The 20,044-nt window shown below is 39.8% G+C and overlaps 2 protein-coding genes across 4 annotated transcripts in view; one reads left to right on the forward strand and one right to left on the reverse strand.

The window, feature by feature from the left end:
• GPR146 (G protein-coupled receptor 146) overlaps nt 1-16,203 on the reverse strand; it is a 48,508-nt gene extending 32,305 nt beyond the window's left edge. For all 3 annotated transcript variants that reach the window (XR_014616538.1, XM_084216344.1, XM_084216342.1), the window contains exon 1: nt 15,641-16,203. The gene's annotated coding sequence lies outside the window, so the exon portion shown is untranslated. The remainder of the gene's footprint in view (nt 1-15,640) is intronic.
• CHLSN (cholesin) overlaps nt 1-20,044 on the forward strand; it is a 138,988-nt gene that overhangs the window by 72,477 nt on the left and 46,467 nt on the right. The gene's annotated exons all lie outside the window — the stretch shown is intronic.

Raw genomic sequence — 20,044 nt, forward strand, 5'->3', positions numbered from 1 at the left:
TAGTGTAAGGCAGTGGAGCCATTCTGGATTTAAAAGCTGGGGTTGGTGTCTGGAGGCAGTGCTGTGGTCTTGGGACTTGGCTGAATTCCTTAGCAGTGGTTCCATGACCAGCTGGAGCAGTTTCTTGTGCTTCACCATCCCTTCTTTTTTTTTGACATAGTCACTGAAAATTATTTATGCACCCTAAGATTTAACCCATCCCATATTAGACTGTGCAATGTCCCAGCCTTGTAGGCTGACCTGACTTTATTTACATTCACACACAGAGCTGACACTTCACACGTATCTCTGTCAGAGCTGCAGAGCTGATGGCTAAAGAGCACTTTCTGTAACCTGCTGACAGCTCGATGGCACCATGTGTGGCCAGCCAGCGCCCAGGAGGGGATGTGTTTGCCCCCTGGCTCTCCTGGCAGGCTAAACGTGGGCACTAGCCATGTGAATGTGACCTCCTCCAGTCACTGGGATGCCTGCACTGCCTCTAGTGCTGGTACCTGCCTGATGGCACGGGGTTATCTCTCAGCTAACCTGCTGCTGGGACACAGAGCTGCCTTCCAGCCTGTTGTCAGTAGCAGGTTACTGACTGGAAGGTGTGCACCTTCCACCAGAGGGGAAGGATTGCAGAAGGGAGTTTGAGGAGAGGATGGTGAGTGGTGTAGTGCTCAAGCAGGGAGAAGCTGGAGGTGGGCTGAACGTGTTGGCGAGACAGAAAAGAAGAATGGGATTTTGCAACAAGGAGGAAGTGGTGTGGTTGTTTTGCCATATCACAGTTCTCAGTGGCCCACCCATTTGTTTTGACATAAATACCTACTCCGGAGCTATGTCGAGGCCTGAAGACGACGCGTACCCTTACACTTGTGATCTCTGGGGTTTGTTGCTGTTCTTTGAAGAGTGAGCTTGATGTTTTAATGTTTTGTTTGGAGACTCAAGCATTTAGATTTGTAATTCTGCCCTTCTAGCCATTTCCCTGATTTACCTTGCAGAGTAAACATTCTTTTGTTCCGTTTCCCAGACTTCCTTTTCCTTGTCTTTGCTGTTGGCTTAATTTTGAGATATGATACTCAAGTCAGAGGTGTCTCCTTGAGAGGAAAAAAAAATCCCAACAGCTAAGGGTTTGAGTGAGCTAACTATTTTCTCTGTTTAGAAGCAGCAGCTTACTTTCTAGTATTCTGGAAATCCTCAAACACAGATCCTGCCAAAGGCACCGACTTAAATGGCAGCAGTGCTTAGGAGAACATGCTCAGGTTTTCTGGCAGCTCTTACAAGCCACTCAGAATAAACAGGCACATTGCTTGCAGCGAGTGCCCCGTAGTTTGGAAAGCACTGCTGAAGGCAAATTTGTGAGGAATTTCTTCTTGTGGTTATAGTTCCCTATTTTCATATCTTCTACAGTGGGTCCAGTTTCCTCGGGGTTTGATATCTAGGATCTTAATATCAAATCTGGAATTAATACAGCTGTATTTAGAGACTAAGACATTGGCAGGGTTCATAGCAATAATTCACTGTGTGGCGCAGTGGGGAACTCAGTGTGTTTTAAACATTCTCCCCCTGTGCTTGTACAGATTTTTATAGTTGAATTGAGAATTTATAACATGCTGGGTCTCATATTCCAGGTCTGTTTGTTTCTAAATCTATACACATAACATGGACTAGGTCATAAATTTTTGCAGATGAAATGAAGGCTGATTAGAATTTTAATATTAAGGAAGGAAATGGCCTTGGGTAGAGCACTACAGAGCAGAACAGGCCTTCTGTTAATACACAAGAGTATTACTGTTTTCTTGAACTTTGCCTTCCAATCCAATTATGACTTGTGTCTAGAAATCATAACTCTGGTGCCTTCCAGTTGATAATGTTGAATGTTATCCTTGTCCAAGCTTATATAATTTCCAGTAGTAAAAACAATCTTGATTATAAAACTGCTAGATAATATACTCTTAAAACTGAGTTATGGGCAATAGTACATGGTCTTTGTTGATAAACAAAGCAGTCATGATGGTATATCAAATTGACCCAGTTCTGTCTCAAATTAAATGAAATCAAGAGTTTTTTCTTAGGACATGCAATTCCTGTGATGACATATTGTGTAATTCACAGTTTGTGATAAGAATTAAGACAAAGCTTTCAGTGTAAATGATTTTTCTATTTTTTGGAGTCAAGCAAAATAACGGGAATCTCTGTGCTGGCTTTCATTTTAAGCACTTCTGTGATAGCATCATGCTCACAGTATGAAATGAGCTCATCCAAGGAGTACTTCCAGCCAGTTCCCTTATCAGTGTAAGCCATCGTAGCTCAAAACATGTCCTCCTGTGTCCTCCTCCCCTGCCCTCACTGGTAACTGGCCTGGACCAGATGCTGCATAATTCCCTGGATCTCTATTTACCATCCCTTGGCTGCACACATCTTTGTTGCACATTTACAGCAGAAAATATTATTACTGAAGTGTGGAATCACATTCCGGTATTACTTCATGAAAATTGATTCTGATTCCTCGCTACTTCAGAGCATGTCATTAGCATAGTACAACTAATCATTTTCTTACAAAGGGAATGACAATTGTATCCTTGTTTAGATGCTGCCTGTGTATTTATAGGATATAAATATATGTAGCCAAATGTGGTGGCTAAACTTGGCTGCTTCTCCTGCTGGTTTCTGTGGTTTTGCTTCATTGTCCAGAAGAAGTGACAACATTTTCGACTCTCTTGCACCCATCACCAGGTTTGGTGAGATGTCCACTCTCGGCAGAAAAAGACCAATGCAGATTTGTTTATTTGAGCCTTTGAATTGTATAGCAGACTTCTATCATTTATTATCTATCTCTAAGAAGTTTTGTTTATCATTCTCACACCATTAAAACGTCACATTAGTGGCACAGTCTGAACCATATTTATCCCACTCTAAAATCTCAAGGGGTTGTGCACAGGCTGTTATGCAAGTAGGTTTATTTTAGATTTCTTCCCTTTTTTCTTTAATCACTTGTGTAATGTGTTTGAAATGTATGTCTGATGTCGATTCCTTTTTGTGTTCCATTGGGGGCGTTTGATTTTGCAGCTAAAAGGATTGAATACTAAATGTTATTTTTGCATGGGTACATAAGAGGGTATTTTCTTCTTTCAGGCAGAGAAAGGCATTCCTAGGATTTAAGGCCTGATAAAGTAACAAAAAATACAGCAAATCCGAAAAGGCTAAAATATTAATGTATTTTTATAATCTGGGGGGTTTTATATGGGGGTGAATCAGAGCAGAAAGAACAAACTGTATGACAGATACCAATCCAAATGAAGAAATTAAAATTATTACATTGTGTCATCCTCATTGGAAGAACAGTATGGATGAAATCTGACTTCTTTAGTTATTTTCTCCCCCTATGTTAGCTCACAAGTCTTTCAGTAACCAGAAATAAACAGGTTTGTGATTACTTGGTGTAATGAATCTGATGCTGAGAAAGAGAGTTGTAGTCAAAGACTTTTGTTTTCCCCTTGTTTCTTAAAGTAGAAAAATGCTAATGTTTCCTTTCTTTTCTGAACTTCCAGACTGGAACTGAATTTGATAATACTGTTCCCAGGGTAAAGTACCCTTCACAGATCTTCTTTGTAGAGCTTATGAATTCTTTTGTTTGATTTCTTGCAGGTTTTGGGCACAGCACAGTAAGTTTACTGTTGGTATCTGCATTAGACTTGGCATTTCAGAAACATTCCAATTTAAAGGTTCTGTTGTGATTCAGTGCTGAAGGTGCAGTGAGTCGGCAGCTCTGGAGAGACTCATTTCTTTCTGGTACCATATGTTATCTTTGATCAGGAAATCATTTGAACTGAGATGCCTTCAGAAAATAACATGAGAAAATATGGAAGTCCAAACCTTAGCAGACAGTTTCGCTGCAAGGGAGGATCCAGTTGTGGTTTTGCCTACAAACACTTTTTATTTGTTGAGTTACAGTTCTTAATTACTCACAGTTGTGAGGGGTTTCATGTCAGCCATGTGAGCTCTATGAGCATTGCAAACTGAATTAGCATTATGAACTTTCCATGTATAATTAGTTCTTCCCCCTCCTCAATTCACCTCACTCAAAAGCTGAGGAGAAGGGAATGTGACTGAAGGTCACTTTCTTCAGTAGACCAAAATGCAAAGCCTAGGCCAGTGATCCAACTGGCATCTTACACTAGAAGCTCCTCAAATGATCCAGGCATCATAGAAAATTCTGGCGTCAAACCAGGCAGTTGGTGACACCAGCGCTCCAAAACTAACGAGAACTGCTTGTAGTGACAGACACAGGCTAGCAAAGTGCTCCATCATGTGCCAGGAGCAGGGTTCCTGTCACTAACCCTGGAGATCTTCCCACCCAAAGTGGTCCCTGCCCTGCTCAGTGGTCCTTAAATAACCAACCAACTGCAGAAGCCAGTGGGCACACGTGTGTGTAACCCAGAGTGTCCTACGAGCACTGAAAGAATTTTGCAGCTTTGTCAGACATGTCTCCACCTAAGAGTTTCCAGAAGAACTGGTGGGAGTGCAGCTAACACCTTCACCCATCATTCTTCTTGAAGGATGATGTTCTATCCAATGCTTGTTCAGGCAAAGACATCCTAATCTTATTGTAATAGGTTCTAATTATTCACTTCTGCAAGATCCCTGCCTGGGAGTCACCACAAGCCAGATATACTCTGTGAGCGATTATCCCAAGAAGTTCTTAATTACTGTGGAGTCACTCCAGCTCTTTAAAATGTATTGCCTGTACTGATACCATAAATCCATTTTCCTCTCCACTTGCTGTGGAGCCCTTTGTACCCTAGGTTCTGTGTTAATGAAGGCCCAGAAGTGCTTATCATGCTGCTGGTTGTCATCTACAGCTGAGCATGTGCCATGGGGACATGGCTACAAAAGACACTGATAACCCAGCAGGTCAGGTATTATATGGCCTAGTTTTTAAAATTCTGATTATCATTGTGGAGAAAGAGCCACAAAAATGCTACGGAATTGTCTGTCTTTGTAGTGGATTTTGTGGCTTCCTATTTGCAACATTTGTTGCGAATAAATTTTTGCACTTTGGCCAAAACAAGACTGTTTTTATGACTTTACTTCAAAATGTGTTGAAAGCTTATGTTGCTGTGTTATTTATTGTACAGCACTTAAATAACTTAATATACTGAACATATGCTAAAGCAGAATTCACAAATGGCATCTCCCTCAGTATAACTTCAGAAGAATTTCAGAGAACCTGCAGTTGATGTCCTACTGCAACTGTGTGACATTGCAAGGAAGACAGACATTCTAAAAGTTTTGGGCCAGAATTAGGAAAATTATAAATACTTGAAATTGTGACAGTACCAGGAACATTAAGCCTAATTTGACTGAAATTCAAATACAAACCTTAATCTAAGGAGCTAAAAGGAAAGTAATGAAAGATACAAGGCTTCTACTAGGATGAAGGATTTCAGAAGCCTTTAGAGGTCTATATGCTCTGTTATATGGGTTATGTTTCTGACACCTCCCAATGTGGATCTAAAGTAGTTTTTTATTTAAAAAGGAAAGATATACAGGCAGTTTGGCAGTAGATCTGCTCTCTGAATAGATAAAAATGCCTAAAAACTCCTGACAGTTGCTTGTAAGAGGAGCTGTATTAGATATTTTTCTCCTTTTATTTCTAGTAAATTTATTGGCTGAACAGCTTAGGAGGTGTTTCAGGCTAATTATGCATTTTCAAGCAACAACTGTGTCTCAAGTCTTTTGATCATGTGCCAGTTTTAAACTGAAAACAAACCTTGATATGATTGTACTTTTCACTTCTTTAGACTGTGTTTTTTGTAGTTAGTCAGAACTTTTGTATAGATTATCATATGTGTGCTCCTGCTGTCAAATGTGTGTTCCTTTTACCTAAATGACACAGACATCCTAAACCAGCTCTGCTTACTTAAGTGGTAAAGGAAGAGTGTTTTGCCCTATCAGTTCTTACAGCATGTATGTCTTCTCCTCTTAAAGCACTCCTATTCCTAAAACATTTCCCATTATCACTGGTGTCCTGACAGCAATAATCTCTGAGGAGGTCTAATCTGAGACCAGGTTAAAAAACCCCTAAGAGTTCCTAAAATCCTCTGAGCTCAATCTGACTTTTGTTCTATGGTGACCAAAGGGTAAAAGAAACCCTTTTAAATAAGTTTGTTCTCTTTCTCAATAGATAACTAGCCAAATGCATTTCAAGTATTTGTTCAACTGATCAAATATTGCTTTAGGTTTAGAAAACAAATTAACCAAATGTTTGAAGAATTAGACATTTTGTACCTGAACAATTCTCTGTGTCATTACTTCTGCACCGATGACCCTGCGTACTGTGGTCAAAATAAAAGACCCTTTTCATGAAAATAAGTCAGACACACATTTAATTTTTTTTTTTTTAGTTCTTCATGAAACAACTAAACTGTGAAAGTTCACACTCTTTTTATTTTATCCTTTTAATTAAGAGAAAGTCAGACCAGTGTGTCAGATTTAAGTCCTTACTTCCTCTGTAGATACACTGATTGTCTGAAGTACATATATATATATGCATATACATATATTTGGCAGAAACATAACTTGATAGTTGAACATTAGTTTGAATTTGGGATAAACATTATTTTGAATTTGAGATAAACATGTTTCTATGTGTGTGGGTTCAGAAAGCAGAACAGTCTGTCCTGACACTAAATAAACACAGCTCCCAGGTGGAAATTCTCAATTAAGATGTCTATTAACTTGTAACTCAATGGCAGTGCTTTAAGATCCTGGCAGTGTTTGAATCACTGGTATTAGATACCATTCTTCTTTCTGCTCTGGAAGTAGAAGCTGTGAACTCCTTTTTCACACTGTTAGGATAAGATTTTCTACTAATTAGCTCATAACAGGAGCGGACTCCGAGACACAGGCACGTCAAAGATATTTTTGCATGTTACTGATAATGAAGGAAAAAAATAGCATTTTGGCAGTAAGATTTCAAAATCTCAGTTGATTCTTACAACTGCTCTCTTCTGTTCTGCTGGTAGGGTCTCCTATCACAGTGTGCCCACTGTGAGCTTCCAGACTTGGGTGATTATTGGATGTTCTGTTTACAGAATTGTGAGGCTTTTTTAAAGGTTGCTGGAGCTTAATTCCTAACAGGCTACTTGCTTTGAGTCATTGCTGAACTGAATGTTGTGATGCAGGTCCAAAAGGAAAAGCAAAGGGAAGGACAGCGGATGGCAACATTTGCTCTTCTTGAACTGCCTTGACCACATCTTGCAATATGTTTTTATTTGTACAGTACATGAAGATAACCTGTTTTCTTTATTGTATTAGGTATCTTAATGAAGTTATGGGTATGAGTTATTATTAGATGGCAGCATTTATTTGTTTAATTAGCTAAATGATACAAATGAAATTTCATTTTGAACTCAGTCATCATCTGTTAAACTGCTGGAGCAGTTCAATAATTGACTTCTGCCATTACCCACTCCAGAATGAGCAAGGAAACCCATGAATTTTTGCCACATAAGACTTGTTTCTGATGTGCTTATTGAGCACTGGTGTGTAGGCAGTGAGTGAAGGGGATTTTCCTGCTCATTTGACACTGCAAGAAGCAAACCAGCATCTTCTCACTGGAGTTGTACCTTGAAATGGTTGCAGAACCTTGACAGCTCCAGTGGGAGCTGCCTGTTTGTTCCCTGGCTGTGCCTCAGAGTTTCTGATGGGCAGGTTACCAGCATCTCTGCTGGACAGTGATGCACTGCAGGTCAGGGAGTCACAGCTCCAGCAGCCAGAGGAGAAATGAACTGAAGCAGCAGCTCACTGAGAGGATGGAGAACAGAGAGGAACTTCTCTTTTATACAAATACTCTCAGGATTGTGGAAATGTGAGTTCCGTGCACTGTAAGACATTTATTAATTGCTATACTGGTTGTCTGTTGTAATTTTTTAAATTTACTTGCTTGAGTCTGCAAGAAATCAAAATTATATATTTTTTTTAATAATATGAAACACCTGAGTTCAGGCCCGTGGAAGGAAAAATGATGCTTTCTGCCTTTACTAGACCTCTGCAGTCATTTTGAAATTAGAGGGAAATAATTGAAAGCCCAAAACAGCAATGCATGATGCTACTAAAGAGCAACAAATACCAAATGATCTGAGGTAATTTGAGAGTTGACAAGCTGCAGTTCATCACCCCAGCATGTAAAAGGTAGGATACACTTAGCAACATTATGTATTTTACACTTTCACATTTATTTTAAGGAATGGTGTCTTCAGCCAGAGGGTGAAAAAAATGGGATCCCACAAGCTGCACCTCCACTTGCTTCCACCTTTCTGTCACCTCCTCCTTTTGCTGGCAGAAATGTTCACAGTGAATCAAATTAACAAACTTATTTGGTAATAAAGTAACCTTTTGAGGGGACAGAGAGGTAATTTTCACCCAAATGGGTTCACAAAACTCTGCAAACACTTGTGCCAAGGAAGAGGTGGGAGATGGGGAGTGTGTCTTTTGGCAGCAATACTGACTTATGCAAGTTTAAATTGTTCTTAAAACTATTACCTGAGATTTATATTCATAAGGGTAAAGCTTTTTTTAGAGCCTAAACAGCAGCACTTGGTTGTGTAATCTTTCACTGTAAGCAGAATATGCTCCATCTAATTTATAAGCACATTGTTTGTTCCACTGCAGTCACTATGTGGCTGTATCTCTTCCATTAAGTCAATAATCTTTATTCCATATAATGTGGGTAAGGCAGGCAAGGAAGAAATCAGAGCTCTGTGTAATGACATTAAGCTTTTAGGTTACAGACAGAGTAAAGGACTCACAGCTGCTTAACATATGCCCTCTGCCTGAACTCGCTTTATCACTTGGTATCTGACTGCTCTCAACATATAAAAAGTTGCTGTGATTGATAGTTGGTTATACAGTATTTGTCAGGGTGAACTGAATCATTGTGTGTACAGATTGAGGAATACAGAAAAATAAAGCTGAAAGAAGAACAACAAAAACTCTGACATCTTTCCCATTCATTAAGCTTTCCTAAGGCAACTGTTTTTGTTTGCAGGAGTTAGTGGTTGCTGGTTTTTCTAACTAGCAATTGCTGAGTGATTTAGAGTACATCTCTGCTCTTTTGTTTGGATTTCATTTGCGAAACCATTTAGAGTTATAAAACTGTCAACTTAAGAACATTCTATATATTTTGCCAGTGAGGGCCTCCTGTATGCAGAGTTCATGCATTTCTCTCCATTTTGGGTGCTGTTTGAATTCTAAGTATATATCACTGTTGTTCTTTTTCTGGTTGTTCAAATAATTCCCACTGCCTTCTTTAGAGCAGCAGGAATCCTTGAAGTAATTATGAAATTGCATCTCAGATCAAATATTGCTAACCACAACATCTCACCCTTGGCCAAACCTAGCCCAGCAATGCAGTAATAGAATGTTCTGCTGATGCTTAAAAACACTTGAAATTTAGAAACGCTGACTGCAACTAGAATTGAATCACACACCTAAACATTAGAAAGCATAGACCAGAACTGTTAATTATGTTAATTACAGTAGTTAAACCACGGTGTGGTACCTTTCTAAACTCTCAGTTGCCCTAAAATAACTACAAGCTAGTTGAAAAATGTTATGCAAACTTTTATTACCTACTACTTGGAGCTTTGCTCACTGTTTCTCTCCTGCAGAATTCCTTTGGTGGCTAAGCTCAGCTTTCCGTTGTGTGGAAGCTGTAGGGCCCAGGTCTATCATCATTCTGTACAATCTCAATCTCTCCTGGCTGTGCTGCTGACCCTGTTTCATGCATTTCATGTATTTATTTCAGATTTTTTATTCCTATTGTTCATAAGGTATGGCAGACTTAAATCATCAAGCACTTAAATTATATAAATGTGGCTGTGACAACTTTCTGTAACTTGAAAGTTGGAATCTATAATGAATTTTCACCACTTACTGTTCCTGGATGCTTGGTTGGTCATGTACAGTGGGAGATAAGCCAGTGCTTCAAAACTGCTTTGGAATTTTTGGAGTCAAAAGTTTATAAGGTTCAATGACAGATTTTAGGAAAGCCTTAAATAACTGAAGAGTTCACTCAGTGAATCTGGAAGAATCTGTGCAGGAAGTACAATGTTTTGTCTTTGCTATCTTAATAGAAAAACAGGTTCTGATTTTCCTGGCTTCCCTAACTTTTCCAGAGATCCCTGTTGTCCTTGACTTCACATTTCAGTAACCATGCTTCCTGCATCCCTGGCAGGAGATCTTATCTCCATTTTCTACCTTATGACCTTCCAGTACAATTTTAGCTCCCAGTATTGCAAGGGAAAGTATTACTTTTTGAAGAAAGTTTAAAAAAAGAAAAGATAAGGAAATTTCTTTGTGAAACATGATTTTTTTTTCTCCTTTGGAGACTGCAATTTTACTTAACATGTTTTAGGAAACATATTGACTTTTACTTCAGTCTTCAACAGAGAAGTATCATATCTGCTTGCCCATTTCACATTCACAATAATGGAATGTTTCTCATTAAGGCAGAATATTTTCATATTGATTTTAGTTTAATTTTTCTGTTTCAAAGTACATTTTATTTGCATTTATAAAAAGAAATACAAAGCTTTTCTGTTGCCATTCAGCAATGAATTATGACATCTTGGCTTTTTTCCAGACTACTTAATTTTTTTAAATTTTGTTTTGAAGATCAGGATTTCCCTTGAGATGGACCCTCCATTTGCTGTTAGTCTCTCTCTTCCTTTGCTCCCCTTTTTTTTCCACCAGGCACAAACTACTTCACTTCCAAAGCTCTGCAGTCTAATCCCACTCTAGCCATTATCCCTGTGCACTATGGAAGTGTTGACTCTTGGTTCAGTAACAACTCAAACATTTACCTTTGACCATCTGCGTTCTCTAATGACCATCTCCAGTCCTGTGCTGCCCTGTGTGCCATGAAGAAGTTCCTTGTTGTTCCTATCTTAAAACTTTCTTTTGATCCCTGCAAAATTACATGATAACAGAACAGGTATGTGATAAACTTAATCCTCCCCTTGCCGAGTCCAGGCTTTCTGTATTTCACATATTATTTCATCTGTAGTTTTCCACTCTGTTTTGTACTTGACTTTAAAATTACGTGGGCAGCTGTCACTTCCTGTTGTATTTATATTTGGTTTATCAAAGATGTAAAATATAAATTCAGCAGGTAAAGCCTGGCTTTAGAGTTATCATGAGTTGTAAATTCTGTCTGTGTAAATTCAAGTACTTATTTTATAAATATGCTTAAGCTACTTATTATTGAAATGCAAATTAATACAATTTGATTTTAAGATCATTTTCTAGATGCTTTAATTCAAAAATAAGCAAACACTACCAACACCTTGTTTTGTGCTGCTTTACAATGATGCTTTTCAGTGTGGTCTGCTGGAATACCATCAGGTTTTATGGAGCATTTTTACTAAACAGTCAACAGGTTTTAATTTAGCTTCTTAAATCATAATTGTTTTTCAATTTTCTGCTCTGCCTCACAAACGCATAATGAAGGCACACCTGATGCTATAAAAACCAGATGTCATTTCAGTATTTTCAGCTGTGTGATAAATTTGGAGAGCTTAAGAGTTGTTATCACAGATGTATAGTTACCAGAGAGCTCAGAAGAACAGAAAGCATGTAGAGCATTGCTAAGTAAATAGGATTTTGGAATGGGTTGCACTTTATTTTCAAAGACTTTCAAAATTATGGATGGAATTTTCTTAAGGAACTTTCAGGAGACCATTTTAAACTTACAAACAAATTCAAATTCTTACTCCCTACCAGTCATGTAAAGTACCACTTGCACTTGCTCATGGGGATTTAAAGAGCAGCACGCAGACCTGAAGGAAAGTTTGATTGTGTAATTCCTGCCAGCTCTTAAAAACATTCCTCCTCTACCATTCTCCTTGAGAAAGAACTTCTTAAAACAGGATGTTCAGTGGCAACTGAACTGTGACTGAAATACAGTTTTATAGTACTTGTTACTTTAAACATTTTCAAATTCTGCATGCAGGTGTTCTAAGGTTTTTTAGTGGAAATGATATATATTTAGAAAAAGGATCATTTCACACAAATTAATTGTCTCAATCTCAATCATCCCTCTCTGGTTATCACTAGGCAGGAAGTCAAATGCAAAAATCAGTAATGCCCATCTCATTTCTTCCTTATTTTGTTTAAAAGTGTCTCTCTTTTTTCAACCAAACTGAGGGTCCAGTCCTCTGTCTCCCAAACCATTTAGCTGATTTTAAAGCAAACCAAGAGGAAGGAGCTGTGCTGAGGTTGTTGATACCCTTATGCTCGGGATGAAGGTGCAGGACAGTGTGAGAGGCTGCTCATGTTCCAAGTGCTGCTGTGGGTGTCTATTTTAGGGCGACTGAATCATGAAATGATCCCGTTCTGCTACAGAAATGAATCCTGCCCACTCCATTTTCCTGAGTGTCTTCTCTTGGGTCTTCTTCATCACAAATTGAAAGTTGCATGTTCCTGCCTACGTGTGCATGTGCAGCTGAGTGTATATAAATGCAGGTATGGATGAAAACACATTCTGGAATGTTTAGCTAGGTTTTGAAGAAGATCTTGGTATAACTGACTAAAACTGGCATTGGTTTTTATTAAGAAATCAAGGAGAAAAAGTTCTGCTAAGTCTGGGAGAATATGGAGGGTTTGAGATTAGTGTGAATGTCCCAGGACATTCATGCCCTGTAGCTATACTTCCTGTTAACTCTGCAGCTGAAGACAGTGACAGCTTGTTGGTAAGGAGGTAGGAAGTTTTTTATGGGTTTTGTTGACCTTGTTTTTAACTAAAAATGTCTTCCTAAGTCAAATACAAGGATTCCCATTTGAATTGTAGGGGAAAACCACCTTTCCTATGGATCAATAGCCATTTATTTTCTACTTAATATTTAATCTTCAGCTTCACTAATCTTTCCCATAAATGCCAAAAATGTATCTTCTCCAGCTGTATGTTAATTATGTTCCATTTTTAAGTCAGAATGGGTACATTACAGAGAAGCTGTCAATTTGAGACTGAGCAAACTAAATATACTCAGCTGACTGAATCCAGCACTGTGAACATGAACCACTGGTATAAATAGGAAAGGAGACACCTTGAAGTTTTACCATATTCAAGAAGTGTCAGATCATGTTCATTTGAAAGAGATGGCAAAAGTCTTTTCCCCCCAGTGCAGGCATGAATACTGTTTCACTGAACACAGGCTGTCCAGGTGTTCCACAGACTCTCATGTTTGCACCTTCAATGCTGAATTTCAGCATTTTTTGAATGGTCATCCAGCTTGTTTTTATAATCCCAGATCTTTTCCTTCATAAAGACTTCAGTGGGGGATATTAAAATGAAGTGTTTGTCCTTCCACCTTTAAAATACTTCCATATACTTTTCTGACTGTTTCAAAACCTTATGAACTGTTTTCAAACAGCTCTTTTACCAAAAAGCATTGCTGTAAGGACAATTGCCTAATGAACTATTAGGAACTCTTGATTATGATGAAGATGTGTTTCATTACTGAGGACAAAGCACTCCTGTTGATATGGGACCTCCAAGACTGGTAGAAACATGAGAAATTGACTCCCAATAATTCTTTTCTTTTGTACCCAACTCAGCAAAGCAACATGGGATTCTTCCAGAGGAACAGTCTGAAGGATAGGTCACCGTGCACAGAATCAGCTATAATAACATTGGCAGGCCTGAAAAACCCTGGTATGATTGCTGGAATATCTGTATTTGATCACAACTTCTGGTTGAGAAAATACATTTCTTTCTATGTTGTGTGTTTGAAAAGAAGATATTCCATTAACAGTGGTCACTCGTGCCACTTGGCTTCTGATAAATGCATCAATGTGAACAAAAATATCCCACACTTTAAAGGTAATAATTCTATTTTTGCTGAGGGAGTGATGGGGAGGAATATCACTTGAGCTTGAGAATGTCAGTACAAGCAGTATGCGTTGTGTAAGTCCCACCTAAGCTTTCCTTGTCTGAACTGTTAAATAAAGACTTTAATGAGTTCCTCTGCATAAGGATAAATTTAGCTCCAAGAGCAGTGCAAAGCAGACTTGTTGATTGGTGTGGGAATGACTGCTGTGATTCCTGAGCTATGAAGGTGCTGTCATTTCTGCAAAGGATCTGTGCAGGGGAGGCAAAACAGACAACTGACTCTGCAAAATGAATTCTGGGTCTGTGGGTATGCCCAGAACTTCATGTAGGATCCTATTCTATTATGAATCATAACTTTGCTTTTTTGTTGTAAATGATTGTTCTTTTATTACACCTTCAGCTATAATTTTGTGATCCTTTCGTGTGAAAAGTTCAAAACTGGATTAATAAATTGGTCTAGAAACTTCTTACTATTTAAATACTGCCTGAGCTATTTTTGTAGCTTTATTAGAACAGTTCATGCTTCAACTTATGGCATTTACTTTTGGTCATGGGGATGTTCTCCCGGTCATTCTTTAAGTGGGTGAGTCATCCATTTCTGTGTGACATGCAAATAACAAAATGACCCTTTAAAAGTGTGTGTTTTCCAAGGAAAGTGCGACACTGCACCTGCAGATGCACATCTGCGCTTGCTGTACTGAATTCATGCATTCTGTCTGCGGGTACTGAGCTGGAGTCTCTTCTTTCTACCTTCAGACTTCGTGCCCTACAGGCGGTGGATAAAGAGGTTCTGAGACATTTAAGTAGAAGTGGAGGCATCCAGTCCTTCTCCAGCAGTGAGCGTCTGTGTTGCTGTCCACATCTCACGATGCCCAGCGTGAGGGGGACAAGCACTGTTGCTCTTGCTCCACAGGCACCTATTTATTATCTCTCCCAGTGAATTCCTGCCTCTGCTGGAGAAGAGATGGAGCTAGCATTATTTTTGCTTGCCTTGTGGAAGGCAGGCTTTGATTTTACTCTCTGTGTCTCACTGAGGTCTACGTAAATCATCTGAAGTTGGCCAAAAACTTGAGAAGAGTGTTGTAATCTACAGCTGTTATCTGTGCCTTCCCCATTTTTATTGGGGATAAAGCCTGTTTGCATTAGGGTAAAGGCAAATACTCATGTGGTGCATAAACCTGTGTCGGTCGTTCCTAAACAACGTGCCAGAAATCCCCCTTGGCTGTGTTAACAACTAATTGCCAAGTTCTTTTTGACAAAACAATCAGCCTAGCCCCCGTGCGTGCACGCTGCTGCGAGTCGCGGTGCAGCACATGGAACTCGGTGCAAGTATGTTCTGTATGTGGCTGCTATGGTGATTAAAATACATAAATAAAATAGATAAATATGGACCATATTAGAAATCCATTACTGGCGCTCCCTCAGATCACAGGCAGCTCCAGCGTGCGGTGTCAGCCGTGTTCCCCTTCTCAGAGCGGCCCGCGTGGAGCGGCAGCTCCTGGGGGGGCTGCACTTACGCAATGGCTCTGTCCTACCTTGTCAGCTCGCAAATTCAACACAAAACGGGTAAACAAAGGGCTTTTGTGCACGGTTTGTAGTTCAGTGAGGATTAGTGGCCTGACACGGTTCTCAGACGGGACAAGCTTAGCGTTAAGTCGCCCGAGGTTAACGAGGGCGGACGTGGGGCACACTGTGCAGGCTGGAGCAGAAGGGTCTCTGGGCTTTCGGACGCGGGACAGGGAATTGTCAAAAGCAGGTTCTGCTTACCTGGGCTGGTGTGTCCGTCACGTGTTCCCAGTGTTCCAGGTGCCTCAGGATGTGGATGATCTCAGGCACTTGCTCGCAGTCCGTTCCACAGCTCCAGAGGTCCCCTCCGCCGGCTTGGACATCCTACCCTGTTCGTGGGCTCCGGCTGGATCAGATTCCTGCTTTTCTTCCCCCTCTCACCTTTTAGCATTCTCTGACCGTAAAATCCATCCCTTTCCTGAAATGCAGAACGATGCACTTGTCCAATGAAGTTTTTCCAGACGAGATTCAAATTCCAAACAAGCCTTTCATTTCCTTCGCGCTGGGGGGAGAGCGAAGGCAGGGAGGCGAAGGAAAGCGCTCGCTTCCTTTAAATCCCCACCAGCGTCTTCCCAGCGCTGGAAGCGAAGTAGCTTGTCATGGTGATCTTCGGAGTTTAACTTTAGAGGGGGAGGGAGAAAGTGGAAAGCAAACTGAATGCTGTAGTGGAGATTTCTCTCTTCCCCCACTGGGCCCCTTGCCGACTGTTTTTATTGATTTCAATCACTGGAGGCTCGCTGGCTCTCAGAAGAAACACTGTGTAATGTGTTCTTTCCTGGCTTTCATTAAAGAAACTCAATGCAGTGCGGTCACGCTGCCGAGCTCGCCTGGCAACCTGCCTACACCCTGTGGTACCTCTTTCATTGGAGGAGATCGAGCTCGTGGTTTGGTGTTGGTTTATTTATTTTTTTTCTAATTCTCCAGCAAGGATTTCAAAACAGCCTCTGCTCTGCTTCTACCTCCTCTCACAGCCCAAAGCCTTTTTAAGCCTCCGAAGAAATTGTCAGCACCACTAAAGGGGGCGACTTTGGTGGCAATGAAAACGCAGAGTGCTGCGACAGTCTCGTGCTCCTTCTATTAAAATTCCTCTGCGTTTCTGGGGAGGGGTTAAAAGGGCTGTGTGTAAGCCACAGGGATGTGGATACAAATGATTTCTGAGGGGGGTTCCTTTTTTTTTTTTTTTTTTCAGTTCCATGTTCTCCTGATTGCTTAACACGGTTTAATTAAGAGTAGGGGAGTAAGCAAAATCCTTCAGCAAATATGTGAAAATTCCTGGCTGCACTGTAGTTGTAAATGAAGCAAAACTGCATTCCCTGAGTCTGCAGCTGTGGTGGTGTCTCAGGTATTTCTGTTGTACTCAGGGCTTCAGGGCTGTGATACTGGTGGAGAAAAATGAGAAATACAATACGATCCTAATTTATGCCTCAGAACTTAATCTGCCACAGTACAGGAGTATGTACTTTATAGGACTAACAGTCTATAAAGTGGAATTCAACAAGCTGCATTCTTTAAGTTGTGTATTCTGTGTGCCTGTAAATGCATTCATGTATTTTGTAGATTGTTCAATATCTTCTTATTCAGCAGTTGCTAATGATAACACTTTTTGTGCTCTTCACAATGGGGCTGTAAATCTGAGACATGCAAAGATCACACAGTTGTAAATTAAACCAGGTTTCAAGCTCATCAAGGTGCATCTATTCTAAATTACAGCTGCAAGTTTAGGGTGCTACCTGATGACTTGTATTCCTGAGATACTGTAGCTGTATACACAACGAGGCTTTAAAAAAAAAAAAACCAACAAAATCCCAACATCTACATGACCACACAAAGAATCCTTTCCTGGAACAGAAAGATAAAAAGGCAGTTCTTACTTCAATCTGGTTTCCTGCAGAACTTGTTTGAGGCTTCTCTGCCTGGGTTGAATCTGCAGAAAGCTTTTCTAATCAACTTAATATAAATTACTGCCAGTGTTTTTGTTGTGAGGAGTTAGATTCTACAAACACCTTGCTTTCCTGAAAAATTCTGTATTTTTCTTTGAGCAGTATATAATTGGTAAAAGGTCTTCCTCTGTAAGCACTACAGACATTGTTTAAAGAGTACTTCTGCATGTTGCTTTTCATTTAAAATTTGCTTTCTGCACAATAATGAAATTTCATATTCCCTCTCTGGTCATACTTTTTCTTTTCATGGAATGCTAAATAGTAGAAGATAATTATTTAAATTCAGTATGGCCTTGAACTGTTTTATGCAAATTCTCTAGCTGTAGTTGTAGCACAACTCTTTGGCCAGCCTTGGATAGTAAATAATTTGTCAATCTTTCTTTTATGAACCTTTTGTCTAAGGGTCTGCCAGCCTTTCTTCTCTGTGGGTTTTGATCTGTGTTTATAGATTCTGCTTTTTGGTTTTAGGCTGGCAGATGGCCAGTTATTTATCTGGGTTCATGTGCATTGTGTGAGGCAGAAACAGGACGTTTTGCATGCTGATATCGTCCACGGGGCATTTGGGGGGCAAAAGGCTGCTCCTAGCAGAAGCCATTACGTGATGTGTCAGTAGCTCTTGGTCAGTGAACAAATCCCCTTTTGACATTTCTCTATGTTAGAAGTTATGAAATAACATGAGCTTCATGAACAAACAAGGTGATACAATGCTCCTACTATGAAATAAGCCATATAATCCATTTCCCCTCCATTTTGAACTCCCTGGAGTTCAAAAATTTGATGCCCTTTTTATATGTTTGTCACTGTTATTTAATTCTTTGAATTTCTGCTGTTGCTTGCTTTGCTGTTGTACAGACTTCTTGTGCTGCACTTTGAGAAAAGGATGAAAGGATATTGGTTTTGGAGGAGCTGGATTCACTGGTTCTAATAAATAGTGAATTTGGTGTTATGGCTTGGTTTGTGGTTCATTCTCTAGGTTTGGCAGCAAAGCCAAAATCCTGATCAGGCAGGAAGTTCAGACCTACAGAGGCGAATCCCAAAGGCAGAATGTCATAGATGAGTATTCTTTTCACTGTGGCAATTCCTCAGAGTTTCTGACTCTGCCAACATTATTCTGTGCTGGCCATGGACAGCCAGGGGTCCAAATGTGGGAATTTTGAAGGAGTGAGGACTAGGAATAGAAGTCTTTAGGAGATGTCTTCAGTTCTACTTAAGTGTGAAGCGATCAAGGACTGGAAGCAAATTTAAAAATACACTTAGTGCTCTGTGGAAGCACAACACAATTAGTTTGCTGTTATTAGTGCTGTTATTCCCTTCTTGGTGCTGCTTGCTCAGCTACTGCAGTTCATAGTCCCTTGGGAGTAGAAGCTTTTATGCAGATACAAAAACTGCCCTCAAAAACAACACCTGTTTGGTTCTGCCACTTTCATTGAAATAAAAAAGGGTCAGGTATCTTCAAGAGAACCTGTACATCTTTTTGCTGGTTTCTCTTGCAGTTCTAGTTGTATTTCTCTGTCCTGTATTGCTTAGCAGGGCTGCTTTATAGTATTAAACACTTCCTGTCTGTGTGAACTGGCTCTCCATTTATGATTGTAAGCTCACTTCTAAGGATCATTTATAAAATGTTTCAAATTTCTGCAATATTTCCAGATTACAAGGAATGATGGAAAACTTGAACTGGCATCTAAAACTGATACAGCTGAAGCCTGCAGCTATTTTGAGTCAGATGTCTTGGACTATTTAGAGCATATTGCTATATTTACACACAGTTCAGAAAGTTGGAGACTGGCGTTGATGAAAGGCAGTGTATTGGCACCCACAGCACTTTGCCAGCAGATGGACACGGTATGATACAAACTTTGGGAATTTGCTTGCTCATATCTCTGTGCCTTTGCAAAGCTGACATGGGCTTCTATGAGCATAAGTGTGAAAGATTTGGGGGTCTGCCTTTCACTCAAAAAATGGCATCCAGTGGCAATATCCCTTTTAGCACCTTTTCAGGCCTTCTGGAATGTTTACAAGTGGAAGACTCCCACCTCCTTAATCACAAGAAAACACTGGCTTTCCTCTGAATGTCATTCATTCAAGTGTGCTGACCTGGCCTGACCTTGTTTAGGTTGAGATCTAATGAGCCCACAACCCAAGGTGGTGTGGTAGCTCTCAGCAGGCTTTGCAAATAAGCAAGTGCTGTTTTTCTGTGTGCATGTGGTTTAAATCTATCATGTCAATAAACAAGTGTCTCACATGCTCAAATAGGGACTTTACAATGTTGTAGTTAAGGCTAAATTGTAGCACTACAAATTGTGATGTCACTTTATAAATATAGAAGGAGACAACATGGAATATTTATGACCTCAGAACAATGAAGTCCTGTTGGTTGGGTTTTTTAAGTTTAAATAATGACATAACACTAAAACTCTTAATCCAAATGGGTCACAAACATCTTCCAGATGAACAGTCACACTAAGGGTTTGGGGAAAACAAAATTAAAATCCCAGGCTCTCTATTTAAGGAAACGAGAGGTGCATCAATAGATTAATAAATAATAAATATAGCTAGGATTTAAGATCCAGTGGAAGGTTTGGTTTTGTTTTCTTTCAAGTCCCCAGGTTTGGGGGAAGGTTTTTTTTATATAAATTTCTCTTAAATTACCCTCACTGATAATATC

This window comes from Fringilla coelebs (genome assembly GCF_963513975.1).
Source record: "Fringilla coelebs genome assembly, chromosome: 16".
NCBI lineage: Eukaryota > Metazoa > Chordata > Aves > Passeriformes > Fringillidae > Fringilla > Fringilla coelebs.